We start from the raw sequence: 19,809 nt of genomic DNA on the forward strand, positions 1-19,809 counted from the left end.
TACAACACTATGTTCAAACCATACAAGTCAAATCATTCCTTCTTGATTTCTGTCACAGTAGAGCTCTTTGATGATAGGGCTTTTGGTATTACATTATTTCTGGTCCCCTAATAGAACTACTGACACAGCTAAATTTGGTATTTCCAACATCAGGCTTTGCAGTGTGAAATTCTTCTTTTATTACTCTTGGCTGACATTTCTGTGAATGAAACTTGCCTACAAACGGAGTGGAACAAGTAGCCAATTTGATGGCAATTTTATGGTCAAAACTCGCCAAAGGGTGGCATTTATTGAGTTGAAACCAGCATTTACCAACGTGTTCGTGCAAGCAAACTTCATAGAAATCATTAATGATTGTCTGAAAATACAAAAAATATTCTTTCATTAGGCTCAGTAGTAGTTTCCTCCAACCTGTGGCACCTTGGTGACATAAACCTACGTCTTCACACTTTGTCATGTGTAGAAAATCTAACTTGTACATCTTGAGATATCTCACACTGGACCAAAGAATTAGATGGATTACAAGACTGTTTGACAAATGATTGAAAGGTACTTCTTAATAATAAATTCTCAAAAGCAGAAATCAGCTCTGGCAGCGTCTCTGTCACCTGCTGTGAGCATCTCTCAAACAGAAACATGAGAGGAGCTGCCGGGTAAAACGGAGCCTGGACTGCAGCCAAACAGCCGTCAGAGTGGGAGGACGATACCTCGGATGCCAAGGCTGCACGGAAAACCTTGTTAGTAGGAATGGGACAAAAAAATCGATATTGCAACATATTGCAATAATTCCACTTGTGATACGTTATCGATACACTGGCACTAAGTATCGATACATTTATTTTAAACACAGGACTCAGAATTGATTCAGCTACTTTGACTTACCATTACCAGAGCACCACTACCCTCCACCTCCTCATGGAGGCGCTGAACAGACTGGTGACAGTCAGATGGATGGTAATTGTAGGTCAAAATGTCGAAGAAATGCAAGCAAAATAACCAGCCATGAGCCACTGAGCTACTGTCAGACTCTCCGTGTCAATGCTAGAGACACACAGAGTCCACTGGAGCTTTGACAGTCACTAGAAGCACATTCATGACCCTTTAAAAAAGTTTCTGTGTGGCACCTTTGTTGTAGCTCAGCTAGCAGCTCTACAAGAGGCTCTCTAAAGTGTGTGTCTGTGTGGGAGTGTCAGTACATAGCCCTGCTGTTTATCATGTTAATGTTACTTTATGTTACCGTTGTCAGCCCTGAATATCGTGTAAAGCTTTGAATATAGCGCAGTTAGTTATGGCGATGTTAGGGCGGGTTGTGTGTTGTGTTTACTGCCACAGACGTCGTCTCTCTGTTGTCTCTAATCAGGCTTAATAACACAACCAGCAGCTCTGTGTGAGAACAAGTAAGTAAGTAACTTTATTTATATATATTTATATAGCACCTTTCAACAGCAGAAACGTCACAAAGTGCTTCACAGAGGAAATAAAGCGTAAACATACAAACAGACATAAAACAATAAAAACAGAATAAATAGAAAATAGAAAAATGACACAAAGGTAAGTCTGAACAAATGGGTCTTGAGCTGCTTTTTAAAGGTGTCCACAGAGTCCATAGATCTTAAATCCAATGGGAGAGAGTTCCAAAGTTTAGGAGCCACAACCTCAAAAGCACAGTCTCCTTTAGTTTTAAGCCTAGGTCTAGGAAGAACCAGCAAACCCTGATTAGAAGACCTGCTGGTAACATAGGTCCACAGTAGATCTCTAATGTAGGCAGGTGCCTGACCACGCAGAGCTCTATAGGTGATCACAAGAACTTTGAATTGGATTCTGAATTTGATGGGGAGACAGTGAAGAGCAATCAGTGTCACATGAGACCTTTTGGAGGACCTGGTGAAGAATTTAGCAAGTGGCACAAACTGAGGCTACAGTTAGCAGTGTTCTGATATTTATACTTGGTGGCATTTCTTTACTGTGAAAATAATGTACTGTTGATAAGCATTGTACATTATCTGACTAGTTCCTGCTCTTTGAAATACTTTTGAAATATTGTGATATATCATATATTATTTCTTTGTGATATATCGTGTATCGCATTATTGCCATTGTTGTGTTATATATCGTTATCATGGGAAGAATATCATGATAGCATTACATTGTGAGTTCATCTCTGATTCCTCCTACTTGTTAGACTGTCCAATCTGTTCATAGAAAAACTACATACTGAGAGATGACAGTTGGTATGAGTCAGAGCAGAGAGGCGCATTCGTAGTGCCTCAATGATGTAAAAACTGTTTTAAATTTGATGTAAATTAATGTTAATACCACTACAGTTATGAGTTCATCTAATATTGATGTAAACACTGACACATTCAGAGGACTGATTACTTGGATTTCCTGGCAGACAGCTGTACATATCCTATTAAGATAGTACACTGACTGAAATCTTTGTGTTATTTAGTTTTTAATCTAATGAACGAGTTGATTTACATAGAAGACACAAGGAGTTTCCTCACCTCACTGACAGATCCCTGTATTGTACCTAAGGGGAGAACAAAACTTAATAAATGTGATTTGAAGTCTGGGTGGAAAATTAAATGACTCGTAAAGACCAAGGTAGTTTGTTGAATATGAATGAGGGCCACAGTGGGAGGCGTTCAGTTCGCTATAGGAGCTGCAATTAAAACTAATCCACACACGTTTAAAATGTCTGATTCAGAGCCAAAACTTAAGGAGGAGGAGGGGAAGCGTTGCCAGCTGCTGTCAGAGCACAACAGCACAACTTTAAAATACACAGTAAGTACATCCAGATCAAAGGAACCAGGCTAACAGTTACTAGCATCTCATAGAGGTGTTCATTACACCCCAAAATACAAAAATCTATTGGATATTTGATTCTGTTGCATCATCTTTTCAGTTTTAGAATGTAATTTCTATATGCATACATGGACAAATACTACATGTCTGCATCAGTTAGTATTCATGTAGTTTAGTGTGACGGAAGCAACCTTTCGACCTGTTAAGGCCTCTACACATTGTGTGATTGCAGCAACCTTATAGGTCCATGTCATACTGTGTAACATGAATCTAATAAAATCGTGGTGTCAGTCTGTGTCAGATTGTATGATGTCAGTTTTGAGGCATGTCAAAACACTACTGTGCAAACGTTTTCAGCACTTTAGATGTTTAAATTCTTTTCCATGGACATTTGTGTCACAATTTCAGTCTTGGTCTCAGAACCGTTGCTCCCTTAGTTAGTTGGTTTAATCATCTGCTTGACAGTTACACCTGGCTGTTAGTAGAGTATAAATATTTAGTAAATCTCTTCTTAAGAACCAGTTCATCTCATGCAACCTTAATTCAGTGATAATAAATCTCACACTTACTAAGTTTGAAAAGCTGGTGCACACGACTCCTGATGATTTAGCTATTCTTAGAGCCTTAAGATGTTTGTCCTGAGGATGACACTGTACAAAAGGTCAAAGAGTCATGAGGTTCTCTGGGGAACAGGATTGGGATTTCACAATGTGCATGGCAATTTTATGATGATCTGTCCCATACATTTGATATTTCTTGCATACAAGTGGAAATTTTGTCCTGGTGATGGATCTGACCATGCGTTGTATTGATATCTCATTCTTTTTTAAAATATTAGATAGAAAGACCAACCAACCGCAGCATCATGTTCTGAAAGTATCAGGAGTTTAAGTTTCACTTCCTGCTAACCCAAGCTGATGAAGTTCTACGACATCAGACAACTTCCTGCAAACTGCAGTTGATCAAAAGTCCGATGTAAAATAACAGCAGTGAAAGTATTATCATCATCAGTGATAGTAATTAATCATCCTGCGATGTCGGCACTGTGTCATCATGCAGCCGCACTGTCACCTCCTGCTGCTGATGCAGTTTGACGTCGCTGCTGCAGGCGGTGAATTAACATCATGACCGGACGTTACACGCAGCCAACCTACTGATGTGGCTGCAGGCACCGCACTGCTGCGGCAGCGTGTGTGACTGTAGCTGGTTAAGCCGATGTGACATTTTTCTGAAGTTTGGTTCCATTGAAATAAACTGAGATGTGAAAGTTTTCCAGGTCAGTGAAGACGGTACGCTTTTAAATACAGCGACCGGTTCTCTGAAGATCATGACCTCTCTGACATATCCTGGGTCATGATGAAGACTGACAGGGTCGAGCTGACTGACTCAGTGATGTCATAGAAGCTGTACCTCTGACCTCTGTTTCTCTAGGGAAAGACGACAGAAGAGATATTTGCTGGGTTCAGAGTATCTGTAAAGGACCACACCACAGTTTAAATACATTAGCTACGAATCCAAACTTTCCATCCCTGCTGGTCATTTTCCAAATCTTCCACCAGAGATCCATCTCCTTCCTTCCATTGGTTTCAGATTGTTTTTTGTGGGTTTTTTTTTAATGAAAATCCGCCTGCAGATACTTGAAACCTACTGCAGAGAGATGATCCATCACAGTCAACAAATCACATCATGCGGATACATTAAAAAGGTGATAAACTGATCTTCTTTGACAAAGTGACTGCTGGTACAGAAGTAAAGTACATGTCATGTCCCTATTTAACTAATTCAGTGAAGCTGTAAAGAGTTGTCGAAGCGCAACTGGAAAAGAAGGTCAGATGTACTATTTAATTAGTGTTCGCTTTGATTTCTCTTACATATGCTAATTAGTCATTTATGAATTGAGTTGCTGACATGAAGGTTTGAATATCTGATTATTAAGTTGCGTGAACTGTCTTTATTTTTGGAATGTGGTATCGTTGGAGAATGTGTGCAGCGCATTCTGGATCTGGTTTATATTCTTTTGGGGTTGTCCATGCAAGCATATTTGTATGCATGACGCAGTGATCAAAGGTCACATTATCATGATGTTGAGATGCAGTTGAGACCTGACATGGTTTTTAAAAACTCACACTCCACAAAAAAGCTGCTGAACATAAATTAATGTCTAAGAACTACAGAGCCACAGGAACTAAACTCAGGTCCAAGAAACTCTTGAAGGACTCAGGACTAGAGGAGCAGAGTCTGTCAGTGATTGGTCAAACACAGATGAAACAACATCAGCAACTTGTCTACAGCAATAAACAAAAATAGTGTGATGTGAGTTTCCTCTGTGTGTATATGTAGTCTGTCCTCTTCCTAGGTCTCCATGGTGATAGAGCTTGCATCTGTTTTTGGCGGCACCTAGAAGTTGCTCGATATCCTCCAGTCTTGATATATGTTATTAATCCATCTATAATTTTGTCATCCTGTTTATTCTTGCTGTATTACTGTAATTTTGCTTTCTTAGTCTATCCTTTACACATCTATTTCCTGTCTGTCCATCCTGGGAGAGGGATCCCTCCTCTGTTGCTCTTCCTGAGGTTTTCTAACGTGAGTTGTTTGTTATTCAAATTGAGGGTATAAGGACACAAGATGTTGTATTACTGTGCAGCCCCCTGAGGCAAATTTATGATATTGTGCTATACAAATAAAAACTGACTTGACTTGACAAGAACAAGAAGTGAAAGAGAAAGATGGTTATACATTAAACTAAAGTAGAAATGAAGGACAATGAAATGCTCTAGAGTTTTCAGTCTCCTTTTCCTTCATTCATTACATCAAAAACATTAGAGTCAATCATAAGTACAGAGGACAGCAGATGAATTTGTGTTATTTCTTCATGTGTGGAAACAAGATCATTTTAGTTCCTGATGGCTTTTTTGACCAAATAGTTCTGGGAAACTAGGAATTAAAAGACCATTTTGAATAGTCCTGTTTGTGTTTCCAGCATATTTAAAGAATGGAAGAAGAATTACATAGATGTCAGGAAGTACTATTCACAGAACAGGGAGTTTTTTGAGGGTTGGGAACTAATATTAGTTCCTGGTTCCTCTGATTGAAGCACAGATAAAGTTCCTGAGAAAGTTCCTGCAAAAGTTCCTGTGGTAGAAAGAGGCTGTAACTTTGATTTCTATAGAAATGAACTGAGAGCAGCTGCCTGGAAAGACTCTACAACTGATGGATGATTTACAAAAATCATCAACACAAGTGGAACTGTTTTCTTTTTTCCATAGTTGTCCTCAAGAAAATAAAATGCTTGAGGACAACTATGTCAAAAAGTAAACATGTGAACAGTTATATTTATTTAATTTACATATTACATGAATATATACATATATAATAATATATACATATTATGTTAAAATATAGAAAATGTATAATACATTTTATATTGATCAAATCAGCTATGGTCTAGAAATAGTGTTTATAATCCAATGATACAACCAAACACACCCACACACACACAAAAAGGCACATTAAACATATTTGGTTGTTGCTAAGCGCCCAATCAGCATGCAGTATTTCACATGTTTAACTATTTAACGACGACACATGTTCTCCATTAGAACCACAGAAGAAGAACTCGACTCGACTCAATGAGGCCTGCAGCGGAGGGGGAGGGGCCCCCGTGTGTGTGTGTGCGTGTTTACATAAATCATGGTTGTCAGGTGAAAACCTCGTATAGTGGTAAAATCCTCCATCTCCTGAAAATAAATCATCAAAACAAAGATTTACATCACGGAGATACATGGTTTGCATCTGACAACAGATCTGTGTGTAGGACTGCTTGTTCAGTAATGTATGTGTGTGTGTGTGTGTGGTGTGTGGTGTGTGGTGTGTGGTGTGTGTGCTGCATGCAGGACGCATCACTAATCTTTATAAGTGGCTATAAATCCAGCTCGCTGTGCTGCGGCGCCGGGCGGCATGCTGCTGCTGCTGCTGCTGCTGCTGGGGGGAGGTAGGCAGAGAGGAAGCAGGGGGGTTCGGTGAGCGTTCAGGGTTCATTGGTTTCTGGAGTCCTCCTCGCTCGCTCGCGTGACGCCACGCCTCATGATATGAATATTTATGAGAGGAAACTGCTGCAGTTGAGGCAATTGATCTCATCTGGCGAGAGCTGCGGCGCTGCACAGGAAGTGATCGTGCCTCACGCCGTCCTGGATGTTTCTGGATTTCATCCAAACATGGCCGACTGTTTTGTCATCTCCCGACCTCAGCGGCTAGATCGTCCTGTTTGTTTACAGCAGAACAGGCGAATGAAAATGATGTAAATTGTACTTAATAACCATGCAGCACCAGCACACCTGCACATGTGTGGCCACGCCCCTGCCCTCTGACCTCGAGATACAGGCTCAGAATATAGTAGTACTGTTCTTTCCCTCTACATGTACAATGCACCGCATGGCCAAAAGTATGGGGACACCTCCAATCATCTGGTTTCAGGCTTTCCAGCAGATGTTGGCACCTGGCTGCAGGGATTTACTCCCATTCAGCCACAAAAGAATTAGGGAGGAACACTGATGTCTAAATGTGATGAACAGGACATACTGCCAAAAATGCAGAGAAGATTTATGTGTTGTTCTGGAGTGCATGGACCAACAACGTTTTTTTCGTCATTTAATTTGGAGGACTAGTTGATGGCAGTCTAAACCCGAAGCCTTACTGAAGCAATCAGCTGGCACATGTTGTATTCATTAGCTATTTCCTGACACCTCTACCTGCTCATGATGATGTTTTGTTAATTTAGTTTTTTTTACTCTCTTATTTGCATGAATTAAATTCCTTTTTCTTCCTTTTCATTATATTTTCTTTAATCAGAACAAAACAGAACAGTCTACAACCCAAAGATATTTAGTTTACTATCATATTTGGCAAAAACAAGCAACAAATACATTTAAGAAGCTGGAACCAACAAATGACTGAAATGATTAACCAATTAATTTTCAGTCAATCAACTAATTGATTAATTGTATAAACAACAGGAAAGTGGCATTATCTCTTCTACTTTCTACGGTTGGCAAACAACAAAACTCTCCATCACAGCCAACATCTGTCTGAAAGCACTATTCCACTGTTTGGATAAATTTGGGTAAATGAAAAGGCTCAGGTTTGATGCATTTACAGATTGAGTTGTTGAATGTAGCTCAGTCTGTGTCTCGAGGCTGTAACATAAAAGTCCTGGGGATGTTCATTATGTTTGTGTGTATGTATCATGCGGTTCAGAATATAAACACTTTACATCCAGGAGGCATGAAAACTGCACGCCTCTGCAAAAAAAAAAAAAAAAAAAAAAGCTTTTCATTTGTTCTCCAATTTTTAATCAGCTCTAAAATTTTTCTGCAGACAAAAAAACAACAACAACACCCACAACAAAAAGCAGCAGAGTAGAAACTACCAAAAAAAAAAAAACAGCAGGCAGGAATAAAATAAGTAAAAACCAATTAATGTAAAAGCCTGCAGGAGTATTAATGAGGAGGATTTAAAGGTGAGGGAGATGTAGTGCTCCTCAGGCAGGTAATGCAGGCTCCTGACATGAATAATGTATGAGTGTCAGAGCAGAGCAGCTGATGTTAAATATAGACAGCTGAGAGCACAAGACGTAAATGAAGCGCTAATGTTCAGAGCCGAGGCAAATTACCGTTCTGTAAATTACTCACATGCCTGTTTTGTTTTTTTTTTGTTTTCTTTTTCCATCCAACCATCTGAATAACGCAGAGACAGAAACACATCCACATACTCACTTAAAATACACACCGAGCCTTTCAAGCTACAAATGCTACAAATCCAGAAACCTTCATTGGAACATGAGATACCAGAGGATGAGAGCAACCTAGTTACAGTTTGAGTTCCAGCTCCTGGAGCAGAACATTTTGTAGGGCTTCTTCACTCTCTTTATTGCCACGGTGTTAATAGCAATCAATATTTTTACAGTGACAATGGATCAAACGACTATGTGAAAAGGGTCACTTGTAGTGAAGAATTATCACCTGCAGTTCCCCTCAGCTTTAGAGAGCTTTTAAGCCTCGTATAGCTAAATATTTTGGTTTCTGGGAATTGATTTTACTGTACTGGTTAACTCTCATAGCGTCCTAACCCTAACAGGAAAGACCTCAGGAAGACAAACAGAACAAGGAACCCTCTTCCAGGATGGACAGACACAGGACCCATATAAATATCAAACTGAACTGAGAGAGTAAAGACACACCTAGATCTGCCATTAAGACATCTGTATTCACCTTCAAAAACCCACAACTGGTCAAAACTTCCAGTGAACTCATGACTCGAACCTGAAAAATGACAGTGAACACTAGATAAAACATAAATCTACCTACTGGCAACAAAAGAGTTTGACCAGTCTATGGAGAACAAGGGAATGTGTTTTGTTGATGAATATACATGAGTATTTCTAAAGGGTTTCATATTTGTCCTTTTTCAGCTATGTTTTGCTTCAGGTCAACCACTAACTGGTAAATGGAGCTCTGCCGTACTAACACACAGGAACCCTCCATGTGTTTGAATTATATTCTCAGATTTGTAAATGACTTCCTGTCCACCGCAGGAGTGAAAAACCAAATTAAGCCGAGCTGAGCAGCAGCTAACACATCGTTTTCACTTGTCCACCTTATTAATCCACCGCTCCTGGCTGCGACTACACACAGAGAGTCTTTTTCATTTGGCCGAGTGATCAACCTCCCAGACCTCAGCGACACACACACTTCATCTGTTACCGGAACACAGCGAGAGTTCAAAGCTGCTCCACAACATACAGTGTGAAGGGTCCAAAGTGTCTTTGTTCCAAGTCAAGACCAACAAGTCCCTAATAAAAATCAACAAGTCCCAAGTAAAGACCAACAATCCAAGTCAACACTCAAAAGTCAAGACAAACAACCTGTGCCAAGACAGGGAAATCCCAAATCAAGAGTAACGTGTAAATTATGTCAAGACTTAAATAACATAACAGTGCAGGTATTTTTTCCTTTTTCCCCATAATGGATGGCTGGATGGATTGATAGATGGATGGATGGAGGACGGAGTAAATTAACGTCTCCTTGGTGTTAAAAGCCTGCTGTGCCTCTAATGGATTGTCTCTGACTTTATTATTCAACTCTGCTTCTTGATGAAAAGGTTTTACTGCTTTGAGCTTTTAGCTTTAATGTGATTCTTGATTAAATTTAACTCCTGTTGCTTCCATTGTTTGTTGTTTTTCTGCAGCGTTTGGAGCCTCGCCAGTGCATTTTGACCAGCTGTCGGCAGAAAGACTGACTCTTAATGAAGCCGTGGATGAAGTAACGTCTGCTTTTTTTTTTTTTTGTAGCTCTCCACTTTATAAAAGCAGAGTAGTGGCACCTTTTATGAACCAGACAGGCATGTATGCCATCATAGTGACAGTGTATCTATGATGTGTTTGAATCCTCTGTTGCATTATCCCACCTCAACAGTAATCTTCATGAATTTTTTTTTATCTTATGATGCTGAGCTGTCAAAACATTGATGCTGATCAGTTCATGATCACAGGAAAACAAAACTTGTCATGTTGTCACATTGCAAAATGATCACAAAATGATTACATCTTCAAATGTAATCTTCATTTTTTTTTGTAATTTACTGGAAATGTTTTCACACATTCTTCACTCTTTCATTTCATTTCTAAGAACATTATCCGTCAGAGCTATGAGAGCGAGAATCAACCTTTGACTTGAATCAACCAACCTTAAGTGAAACATAATTGATCACACTGATTGATTGGAGGAAGGAAGATGCTTCTATGCTGCTGAGCTCTGAAACATCAATCTGGTGATAAAATACCCTGATATTAGCAGAAAGACAGGGAATTATTTCAAGCAGCAGTCGGCTCTTTGCGATCGTCAGACCTTTCATCAGCTGACTGATAGCTAATAGAGGGACAGAGTCTCTGCAGTCTTTCAGATAAATCAATGAGACCCCTCTCCAAACAAATATATCAAAGCATTGATATACTGTTTATCATCCAGCAAATTATGATTAAATGGTTATTATTATAATCAAAAGAGTGACATAGATGATTGCATTATACACGCTTACTCGAGAATCAACAATAATTTCCTTAATGAAGACCTGTTACATTGTGATAATGTTATGATGTTATATGAAAAATGGGTCGCAATTTATTTTAAAGTACACTAATGAAATGTAATAATACTTTGTATCAAATTAGACATAAACAATAAAATAATACAATACAACAATAAATAATATTTTCTTTATTAGACAGTAAACAAACACAGTTATAACCTAATTAGACCCCATACACCTAAATTAGAAAGTGCATACAATGCCGTATTAAACCCAAAATATATTATACTTAGACACTTATTATATCTTATACTCTAATAATATATCTATGGATTGGAGACCATGGATGTATTATAAGAGCTGGATATTGGACCGAAAATGGCGCCTATTCAGTCCAATGAGAATTGCTCCTCTGGCGCATACGCCAAAAAAAGTTTCTAGCTTACGGGTTTGCTTCCATGTTCTGTGGCCCAATAGACTTTACATTGTGATGATTTCACGGATTTTTATCAATTGACCAGGGGGAAAAATTGGCTGCAAGGCTGAGTGGCAGAGCCCTATCCAGCTCTTATGAAACGGAGCAGAATTAACGCTGTTGGTTAAATTTGCTTTTATGTTGGCATGTATGTTCTAAAACACTCATGTTGATGAAGAGCTCAGTGATTTAGAGCCTCTGTTTTCCTGACAGAGTTCCGATAAGGACTGTTGGCAGGCATTAGCAACATTAGCATTAGCCTGCTTCAGCAACTCGATGGAAACTGAAGTGCATCAGATGAATTAAAAGAGTTAAGAGTTCAAATTATTAGTTTATCTACAAGAAGCTGTACTTTTGTAAATCATCCTTTTCTGCGTTTATCCAAATGAAATACTGTTGTACGTTAACGTTACATTAACAGACGACTGAGTCAGACATGGCGTTGGTTGGAGCATTTTAGAAAGTAAAGCTAATATGTGATTTCACTTTACTTTACAGTACATTAATGTTGTAATGTGTCACACATTTGCCTCTAAGACAATCTAATAAGAGTCTTACAGTAAGAAATAAAGATGCAATGTCCTGGCAGCTTCCAGGGGTGTTAAATGGTCTGGTGTCTAAATAGCCTGCAGCATTTGTTGCTAGACTACAGTGCATGGGACCAGCTGAAGAAGGTGTTGGTTTGTCTCAAGTAGCAGATATGTGATTTCACTTTAGTTCATGGTACAGTTCTGTTGTTATGTGTCGCAAATTACCCTCTAAGATAGTCTAATAAGGGTCTAACAGTGGGAAATAAAGATGCAATGTCCTGTCAGCTTCCATAGGCTAATGTTACTGGATAGGATAGTGACATGACATTGCATGGTCTTAACTGGTATGGGAGTAGAACATCGAGGAAGCATGTATTAGGCCATGTATTATTATTATTTTATTAGTATTACTACCTACAGACTCCATAGGAGAGAACATCCAGGCTATGAGGGACATGTGAAGTAGTGACCAGATGTGACCCGATGTGGTTTGACTTTAGTTTATGCTACAGTTTCCTGCTAATGAGCCAACAAATGACCCTGTAAGAAAGTGAAACTATGTTAAATAAAGGCCAAATAGAAGTATTTTTCTCTGAGCTCTGTGTTGTCTAATTAAGCTATCATAGTTTAAATTTAGACCATGTTAGTAGTATTAAATTACAGTACAATTTGGTAGTAAGGGTAGAATAGCATCTAAATGTAGCATATTTTGGATCTGATATGGATTGTATTTGATTTCTAATTAGACTATGATCTTGTAAAATGGTGTGTAATGTGTATTAGGATCTCCTATTTGGTTTCTAATTAGAGTGTAATCTGTATAATAGTGTCTAAGTATAGTATATTTTAGGTTTAATACAGCATTATATGTGGTTTCTGACTACAGCACAATTTAGGTGTATGGTGTCTAATTAGGGTATAACTGCGTTTGTTTACTTTCAAATAAAGAACACATTATTTATAGTTTTTGTCTAATTTGATACAAAGTATTATTACATTTTATTAGTGTACCATAAAATAAAGTGTGACCAAAAAATGTTAGACGAAAAATTTAAACTACTTCAAATGTCAACAATGAACCTTTAAACATTATAAATAGTTTTTTTTTCAATCTTTACTACTGAATTATCCCATCTGGATCTTGGCAGCTGTACAGTGAGAGGATGAAGTTTGGAGAGATTTTAGTGAGTGAATCAAATTTAAACTGTAAAAGCGAAGCTAAAATAAGATTTTGAAAAGTGGAAATTGCACCAAACTATTCAAGTGAAAGTTGTAAAGTTGAAAAATGTGAACCTATCCTTTGAGTCAAAAGAGAAAAGTACAGAGTCTAAGATCTTTAAAATAGAAATGAAATATGTATACAACATTTTCACACAGTATTCAGACTAAAGAGTCAGCAGAGGACCAAAAGTGAGAAGAATCCTTCCACACAGAGACACAGACAGCAAAGTGTTCTGAATGAACAGTGAAACAAATCCTCCTCTGGATACAGACAGAAGATAAATCTGATCAGTCTAAATACTCACAGTGTTGATTCCTACAGCACTGTTCTAATGGCCACCCCCTCTGCACATGCACACACACACACACTCTCATAGGACTTTTTGAGAAGCTTATGGCAGAAAGAATAAAACTCTGTAAACTGGGGCTGATAATCCTCAGATTCACCCAGACAGGCAGAGGATGTGAGGAGACATGCAGGGACAAAGAATAACATGTAATCAGCAGGAGGATTGTGAACGTCACTTTGTGTTGCAGGAAAAAAGCCTTGTAAACAGTTTTTTATTAAAGCTGAATGTCTTCACCTCCTTGAAATCTGCCATCAACAACAGTAAGAATAATGTTTCATACATACACAAGCAGCAATCCGAGGACATCGCTTTGTTTCTTTATGGCTTTAAAGCTTTATTTCCAAACAGAATACAAGTCAGCAGTCCGTCCAACAGTTTGATCCAGAATGAGACATCTCAGCTACTGACAGGATGACATTGTTGTGGATATTAGTCATCCCCAACAATCAGGTGTTGTATTAATTAAGTTAGTGGTTCAACATTTTACCCATCATGCTCTGGGCTGTATGTGACTCTAGTAGGTCAGAGAAGAAGACAGACAGGTTGGTGGTTTCCTTCAGTGTGTGACAGGTTTAAAGAACTCTCTGCTCCGCCAGGTTCACAGTCCAGTGTCGAGTTTAATGATGAATTATGGAGGTTAAAGCTCACAGGGAATAATCTAATAACACCACCAAAACAAAAACAAAGATGATGTACTCACCTCTGTTTCACTCCCTCAAACATTGCATCCATCTTCATTTGGTCGGACACCGAAATGCCCCTGGTGGCAGGAGGAGGAACTACAGAGAGTTTTAAATAGTTTTTTCCACAATCTGCTGTGTTTCTACATTTGAATCTGAATATCTCTCAGCTGACTGAGGATGCTTTGTTCTCAATATCTTCTCGTTAATCAGCACTCACTTCATTCCTGAAGCCTTAGACTTTGCCATGTTGGATCCAGTTCATGAATGGGGAGTGGTCAGACTGAAATTCAGTTGCTTATTAGTTCGGTCTGGTTTCACTTTGTCCTGTGAAATCATTTATGCTCTCTGATGTCAAGCCAAGGAAATGATTTCTGTTTATTCTGTAACTGCAGGTAAAATGATACAGCAGAGAAGAGGGAAACAGACCCCTTGGAAAACCTACCTAAACCCAGCATGCATGAATTACTGAACGGACCCAAACAGAGCGAGAACACCAACACTGGCAGCAGCATGACACCAATTAACAAATTAATTAATTAGCAGCAGCGGTAAGAACAAAGCAAATGAAAGTCCTAGTTTCATCTCCCTCACCGACGATGAAAGTGGACAACTGGACCATAGCATGATAATCATTTTCTAACAAATTTAATTAGTTCACACTCTCTCTGTCTCCAAAAACACATTTTCTGCATGTGATCAGTGTGCTTGGATCCGCTCAGGGATTGATCCACACATTGTCACCTGTAGAATAAACGTCAGGGTTGGTTGTTGGTTGTTAATTGGAGGCACACACAGTCATGCTATCAGCGCTGTGAGGCTGAACTGAGGCACAGCAGTGCATTGAGCGAGTTGCTAATGTTACCATGCTAACATATGCATATGTCACATGATAATGCTAGCATGCTGATGTTTAGCAGCTGTGATGTTTATCATGTTCACATCTTAGTTTAGCGTGTAAGCATGTTAATATTGACTAAACTTTTGCAGGTATTTGACCATAAATCAAAGTATTGGACAACTTAAATTTTTAACCCAATGATGCAGCTGGATGAAAAGTCAGAGGATCAGCAAAGCGATAACAATTCATTGTGAGGGGAACATGGATGTGCGTAACAAATTTCAGTCTGGACAAAAGTGGTGGAATGTCAGAACGATATTGCCATCCTAAAAGTGTGGGTAGATTTTTTTAGCCCTGAGAACTGTCTGCTGAGCTCTCTATCAGGCTGCGTATGACTCCAACAACCTCCAGTGTAATGTGACTGTGGGGCGGACAAACACAGCAGTGAAATCACCTGCTGAGGTTATCAGCTGGGATGAAAGCCTGCAGACTGTTGACTTTCTAGTCTGAACAGACAGAACACCTGAACACACCTGTGAAAATGTCTGCTGGTGTAAAATATTCAGTCTTCTTGTGTGTGTGTGTGTGCAGTATCCATACAGATAAATGCTCGGTCTGGGTAAAGTATTCAGCTGAGGATTTTACAGCTGTTGTACAGCTGTTGAAAAAACACCAACCACACACACACACACAAGCATCCTCACACTGAGTGAGAACTTCTCAGCTGATCCAGCAGCCACCATGTGTGTATGTGTGTGTGTGTGTGTGTGTGTGTGTGTGTGTGTGTGTGTGTGTGTATGTGTGTGTGTGCGCTCTCCTACCACCAATTAGCTTAATTAAAGTGTTTGGACATAATTTATTGACAGCATTAGACTCACAGAGAGAAAGAGAGAGTCAGTCCAGCCAACACATCCTTATAATTAAACGTCCACATAGGTTGATTGTACCTGGCCTCCACAACAAGCCATAGGAGCGTTTCCAAAACCATTACATATCACTGGTGTGACAACGCTGTGGTTACGTCTGTTTAGGGTTAGGGGAAGATCATGGTTTGGGTTAAAATGATCACTTGGTTTATGCCTCCTTAAAATTACGCAACCTTCATCATGGCAACAGTAAACACCAACAATGTTATCATCATTGTTACGTTTTTTAAAAAAATGTCCCAACTTGCGGTTGGAAACGGGAAGCAAACAACAGTCTCCTGCAGCTAAGTCCACGTTTTGCCATCTATCTATCTATCTAGCCATCCACCCAACCCAACCCGCCACCTCCTAATAGGGCAAATTGTCACCTTATATTGACGTCATCTGAACTGCATCACTTAACCGGGTCATAATTACTACAGCCGCTAGATGGCATAAACATAACTATAAGTCATTTTTGCCAGCTGAATTTTGGACCTATACTGTTGTTCTCCTCATGAGGACGGGCTGGTCCAGCAGCTCTCAGATCTGTCTGTTCAATAACCAGAATCAATAAGCAAAACAACAAACATTAACTGATTCTTAAATGCTGCTCTGGTACATTAAATGTGAACTGAACCAACAAGGATTCATTTCAAAATCCACTCAGATGATTTGTTGGTGAAACAGATTTTATATTTACAACATAATATGTGACAAAGGTGATATTTACTTATTCTATTAAAGGACTAAATACCTATAGCATACAATACTAAATGAATGAGGGTTTACAAGATGGACAGGCAGGATACTTGATGTTGTTTACTGTGTGTTCTAAGACAGTGAGAAGCTTCAGACTAAATATCTTTAACTGGAATAAATAAAACCCAGAAATAACATGTAAAATCCCATATTATGGCCCCAATAAAACCATTAAAACCAGCTTAAACTAAAAGAACGTGTTCCTCGTAAACCAGTCAGTCAGAAAAATTCACTAAAACCTGCTCAGAGTAGCAGCCCGAATGGAAATCAGGTTAAATGCAATAAAGACCCCAAACACACTCAAAACCTGATCAAACCCAGACTAGTTAAAGCTGGCTATAATAAAAAAAAGCAAATCTGAACATTACTAATAAACACACAGTAACTGTATCACTGTGTGATACTGAAAGTGGAACAGCAGCAACATCCAGTAACATCCACTAAAACCTGCTCAAAGCAGCAGCCTGAATAGAAATCAGGTTAAATCCAGTAAAACCCCATGAAACACAAAAACCTGGTCGAACCCAGTAAAGATAAGCAAAATCTGGTTTGAAAAACACAGTCAGACTCACTAAAACCTTCTCAAAGCAGCAGCTATAAAACAGGATCAATACATGACCCACTGAAACCTGCTGAGGCCCCATTTAAACCCACACTCAGAAGTCAGACCCCAGCTGCCTGAACCCAGTTGGTACAAGAAAATCATCATTCTGGAAGAAACTGAAGGGAAAAGAAAAGCAAAATCCTGGAAGATTCAGTAAAACCTGCTCAAAGAAGCTGCCTCAGACACGACCGCACTGGCAGGGTATCCCCACAAAAAACCTATCAAACCCAGCCAAATCTGATCAAAGTCAGCAGCTTGGACAAACCTGAATAGTATAAAACACATCATTCTGAGTGATACTGAAGGTGAATCAACAGCTAAATCTATGTGAAATTTTTACCAAAAACCTGCTCAAAGCAGCAGCTACATAATCAGACTGCTGAAGCCCAGTGAAGTCAGTTTAACCCAGTAAACCCAACATGGTCATACTTGCAAAAATCAGGTGAAATATATAATAAATCTCCTCAAATCCAATCAAACCCAGTACAACACAGTAAAGACGTGGTGGAAGCCAGTCAAACCAGCAGTCTAAACCTGCTCAGTCCCAGTAAACCAGTTATTTTAGGTGATGCTGAAGGTAAAACTGCAGCAAATTCCTGCAAAATTCACTAAAAGCCACTCAAAGCAGCAGCCTAACACATGATCAGAGCAGAGAAACCTGCTGAAGCCCAGTCAAATCTATTTAAACCCCAGTCAAACCCTGCAGCCTACAACCTGATCACGCTGAGTAAACCCCGGTAAAACCCCCGTTAAACCCGGTCAGACCCGGGTCCTCCCAGGTTAGAGTCAAGGTTTAAAAAGCAGCCAACAGGGAGACGCAACAAATGTGTACATTGTCGTTGGGGTCTGCGGCAACCAGCAACACCCCCCCCCACTCCTCCACCCCTCCACCCCAACACACACACACAGTCACACACTGCGGGATGGAGGCAGAAATCACGCATAAATTTCTTTTTTTTTTCCACTCACCATGCGCTGTGGAAAGAGCAGCCAGCAGCCAGCAGAGCAGCAGCAGGTAGAGTCCTCCAGTCCTCCTCCTCCTCAGCACCAGCACCTCCCAAACATCACCAATACATCCAACCAAAACCAGCTCCATGCTGCCCTGCTCCAGTCCCGATGAACCCGAGGAACCACAGGAGAACACACACACCCGCAAATCCTGCTGTTCTTAGATTTTTTTTTTCTTTTAAATAAAAAAATCCTCCACAGAATCCAATTATCACTTCAATATAAGAAAAAGGAAACCCCCACAGGGTTGTGAGTCAGGAGGATGATTAGGAGGAGAGGGGGGGTTGGAGAGGGGGGTAAAACAACCTCTCCTCTCCCCAAAAATAACCCTCCCCGGTCGGGCTTGGATCCCAAAAAAGAAAAGAAAAAAAGAAAAGAAAAGAAAAATCCAAAACAGACGCAGTTAATTTCCTCCTTTCTGAGATGAGAATAAGTTCCAGGAACTATGAAGGCAGAGTCTCCATCACTCCTGCACGGTGCGGCTGATTCCCATTCATACAGATGGAAGGACGGTTCAAATCCACGCTGCCTTCCCGGAGGTCTGCTCCGTCTGCCGGGGAGGACGGATGGAGAGAGACGGTAGAGGAGTGATGGTCTATACAGCTGGAGAGAGAGAGAGGAGGTAAAGAGACCTAGGCAGAGCGTGGAGCCATTGATCTAAAGAGGCTGGAGGTAAAGCTCGGAGCTGGAGCTGAGGGGGAGCGGGGCGGAGCGGGAGCTGGAGACCGGCAGAGGAGGGAGAGCAGCGGGGAGAGATTAGCTGAACTCTCCTGCCCTCTCTGGTGACACCGGGAACTTTAACACTTCTACTACAGCTGGGACAGCAAAATACATGAATATTTACCAGTCTGCTCTGCTAGACACAGATGTTCATGTTGTGTATTTAAAATGTTAAGGCTATGTATTCATGTTAAGTATAATTTGAATTGTACTCTATGGAAGCCTATTACTGTCAAGACAAATAAAAATAATCATAGCGTGTCAATATTGAGATATACAAGTCAAAATGATAGTAGAGCAAAATTTGGACTTGTATTATCTCAATTTTTTTTCAAAGTGAATGATATCTCATAATGTTTACTTAGTAGGTAGAATATTGCTTTTTCTCATATATTTAATTTATTTTGCTTTTTTTATTTAAACATAAAGTGTTTTATGTAGAATCTCAGACATTTATTCTCATATATACTTTACTTTTTTTCGACTATCCCATAAGTTTGACTTAGTAAGTCAAAACTAATTATTATTAATTTATCTTTAAATTACTATCCCATATATTTGACTGAGTGTGAGTTCCTAGTTTTATAATTTCTAACTCTTTTTTTTCTTTTAAATTTGAATTCCTGCCTGTGTGAGTTTATTAGAGATATAAAGTTTCAGACAAAGGTCCATGACTGACTGAATGAGATTTTCCGGCACCCCACCTGACTATAATTTTTACATTATGAGAAGGGTTTCCTCTCCCGGCTCCAGAGATCTAATCACCAGATACCTTTACTGCCTGCCCTAATGTAATTGAACGGACTGTTGATGTGTTCTT

General features: G+C 39.6%; 1 long non-coding RNA gene across 1 annotated transcript; it reads right to left on the reverse strand.

Annotated features, from left to right (window-relative positions):
• Window positions 1-479: 479 nt before the first annotated feature.
• LOC122968719 lies at window positions 480-11,335 on the reverse strand. Its single transcript, XR_006398872.1, has 3 exons — window positions 11,235-11,335; window positions 3,874-3,879; window positions 480-491 (listed from the first exon to the last, which is right to left on the reverse strand). It is a non-coding gene; the product is annotated as an uncharacterized LOC122968719 (long non-coding RNA).
• Window positions 11,336-19,809: the final 8,474 nt, after the last annotated feature.

The sequence above is a fragment of the Thunnus albacares genome, chromosome 18, assembly GCF_914725855.1.
Source record: "Thunnus albacares chromosome 18, fThuAlb1.1, whole genome shotgun sequence".
Classification (NCBI taxonomy): Eukaryota; Metazoa; Chordata; class Actinopteri; order Scombriformes; family Scombridae; genus Thunnus; species Thunnus albacares.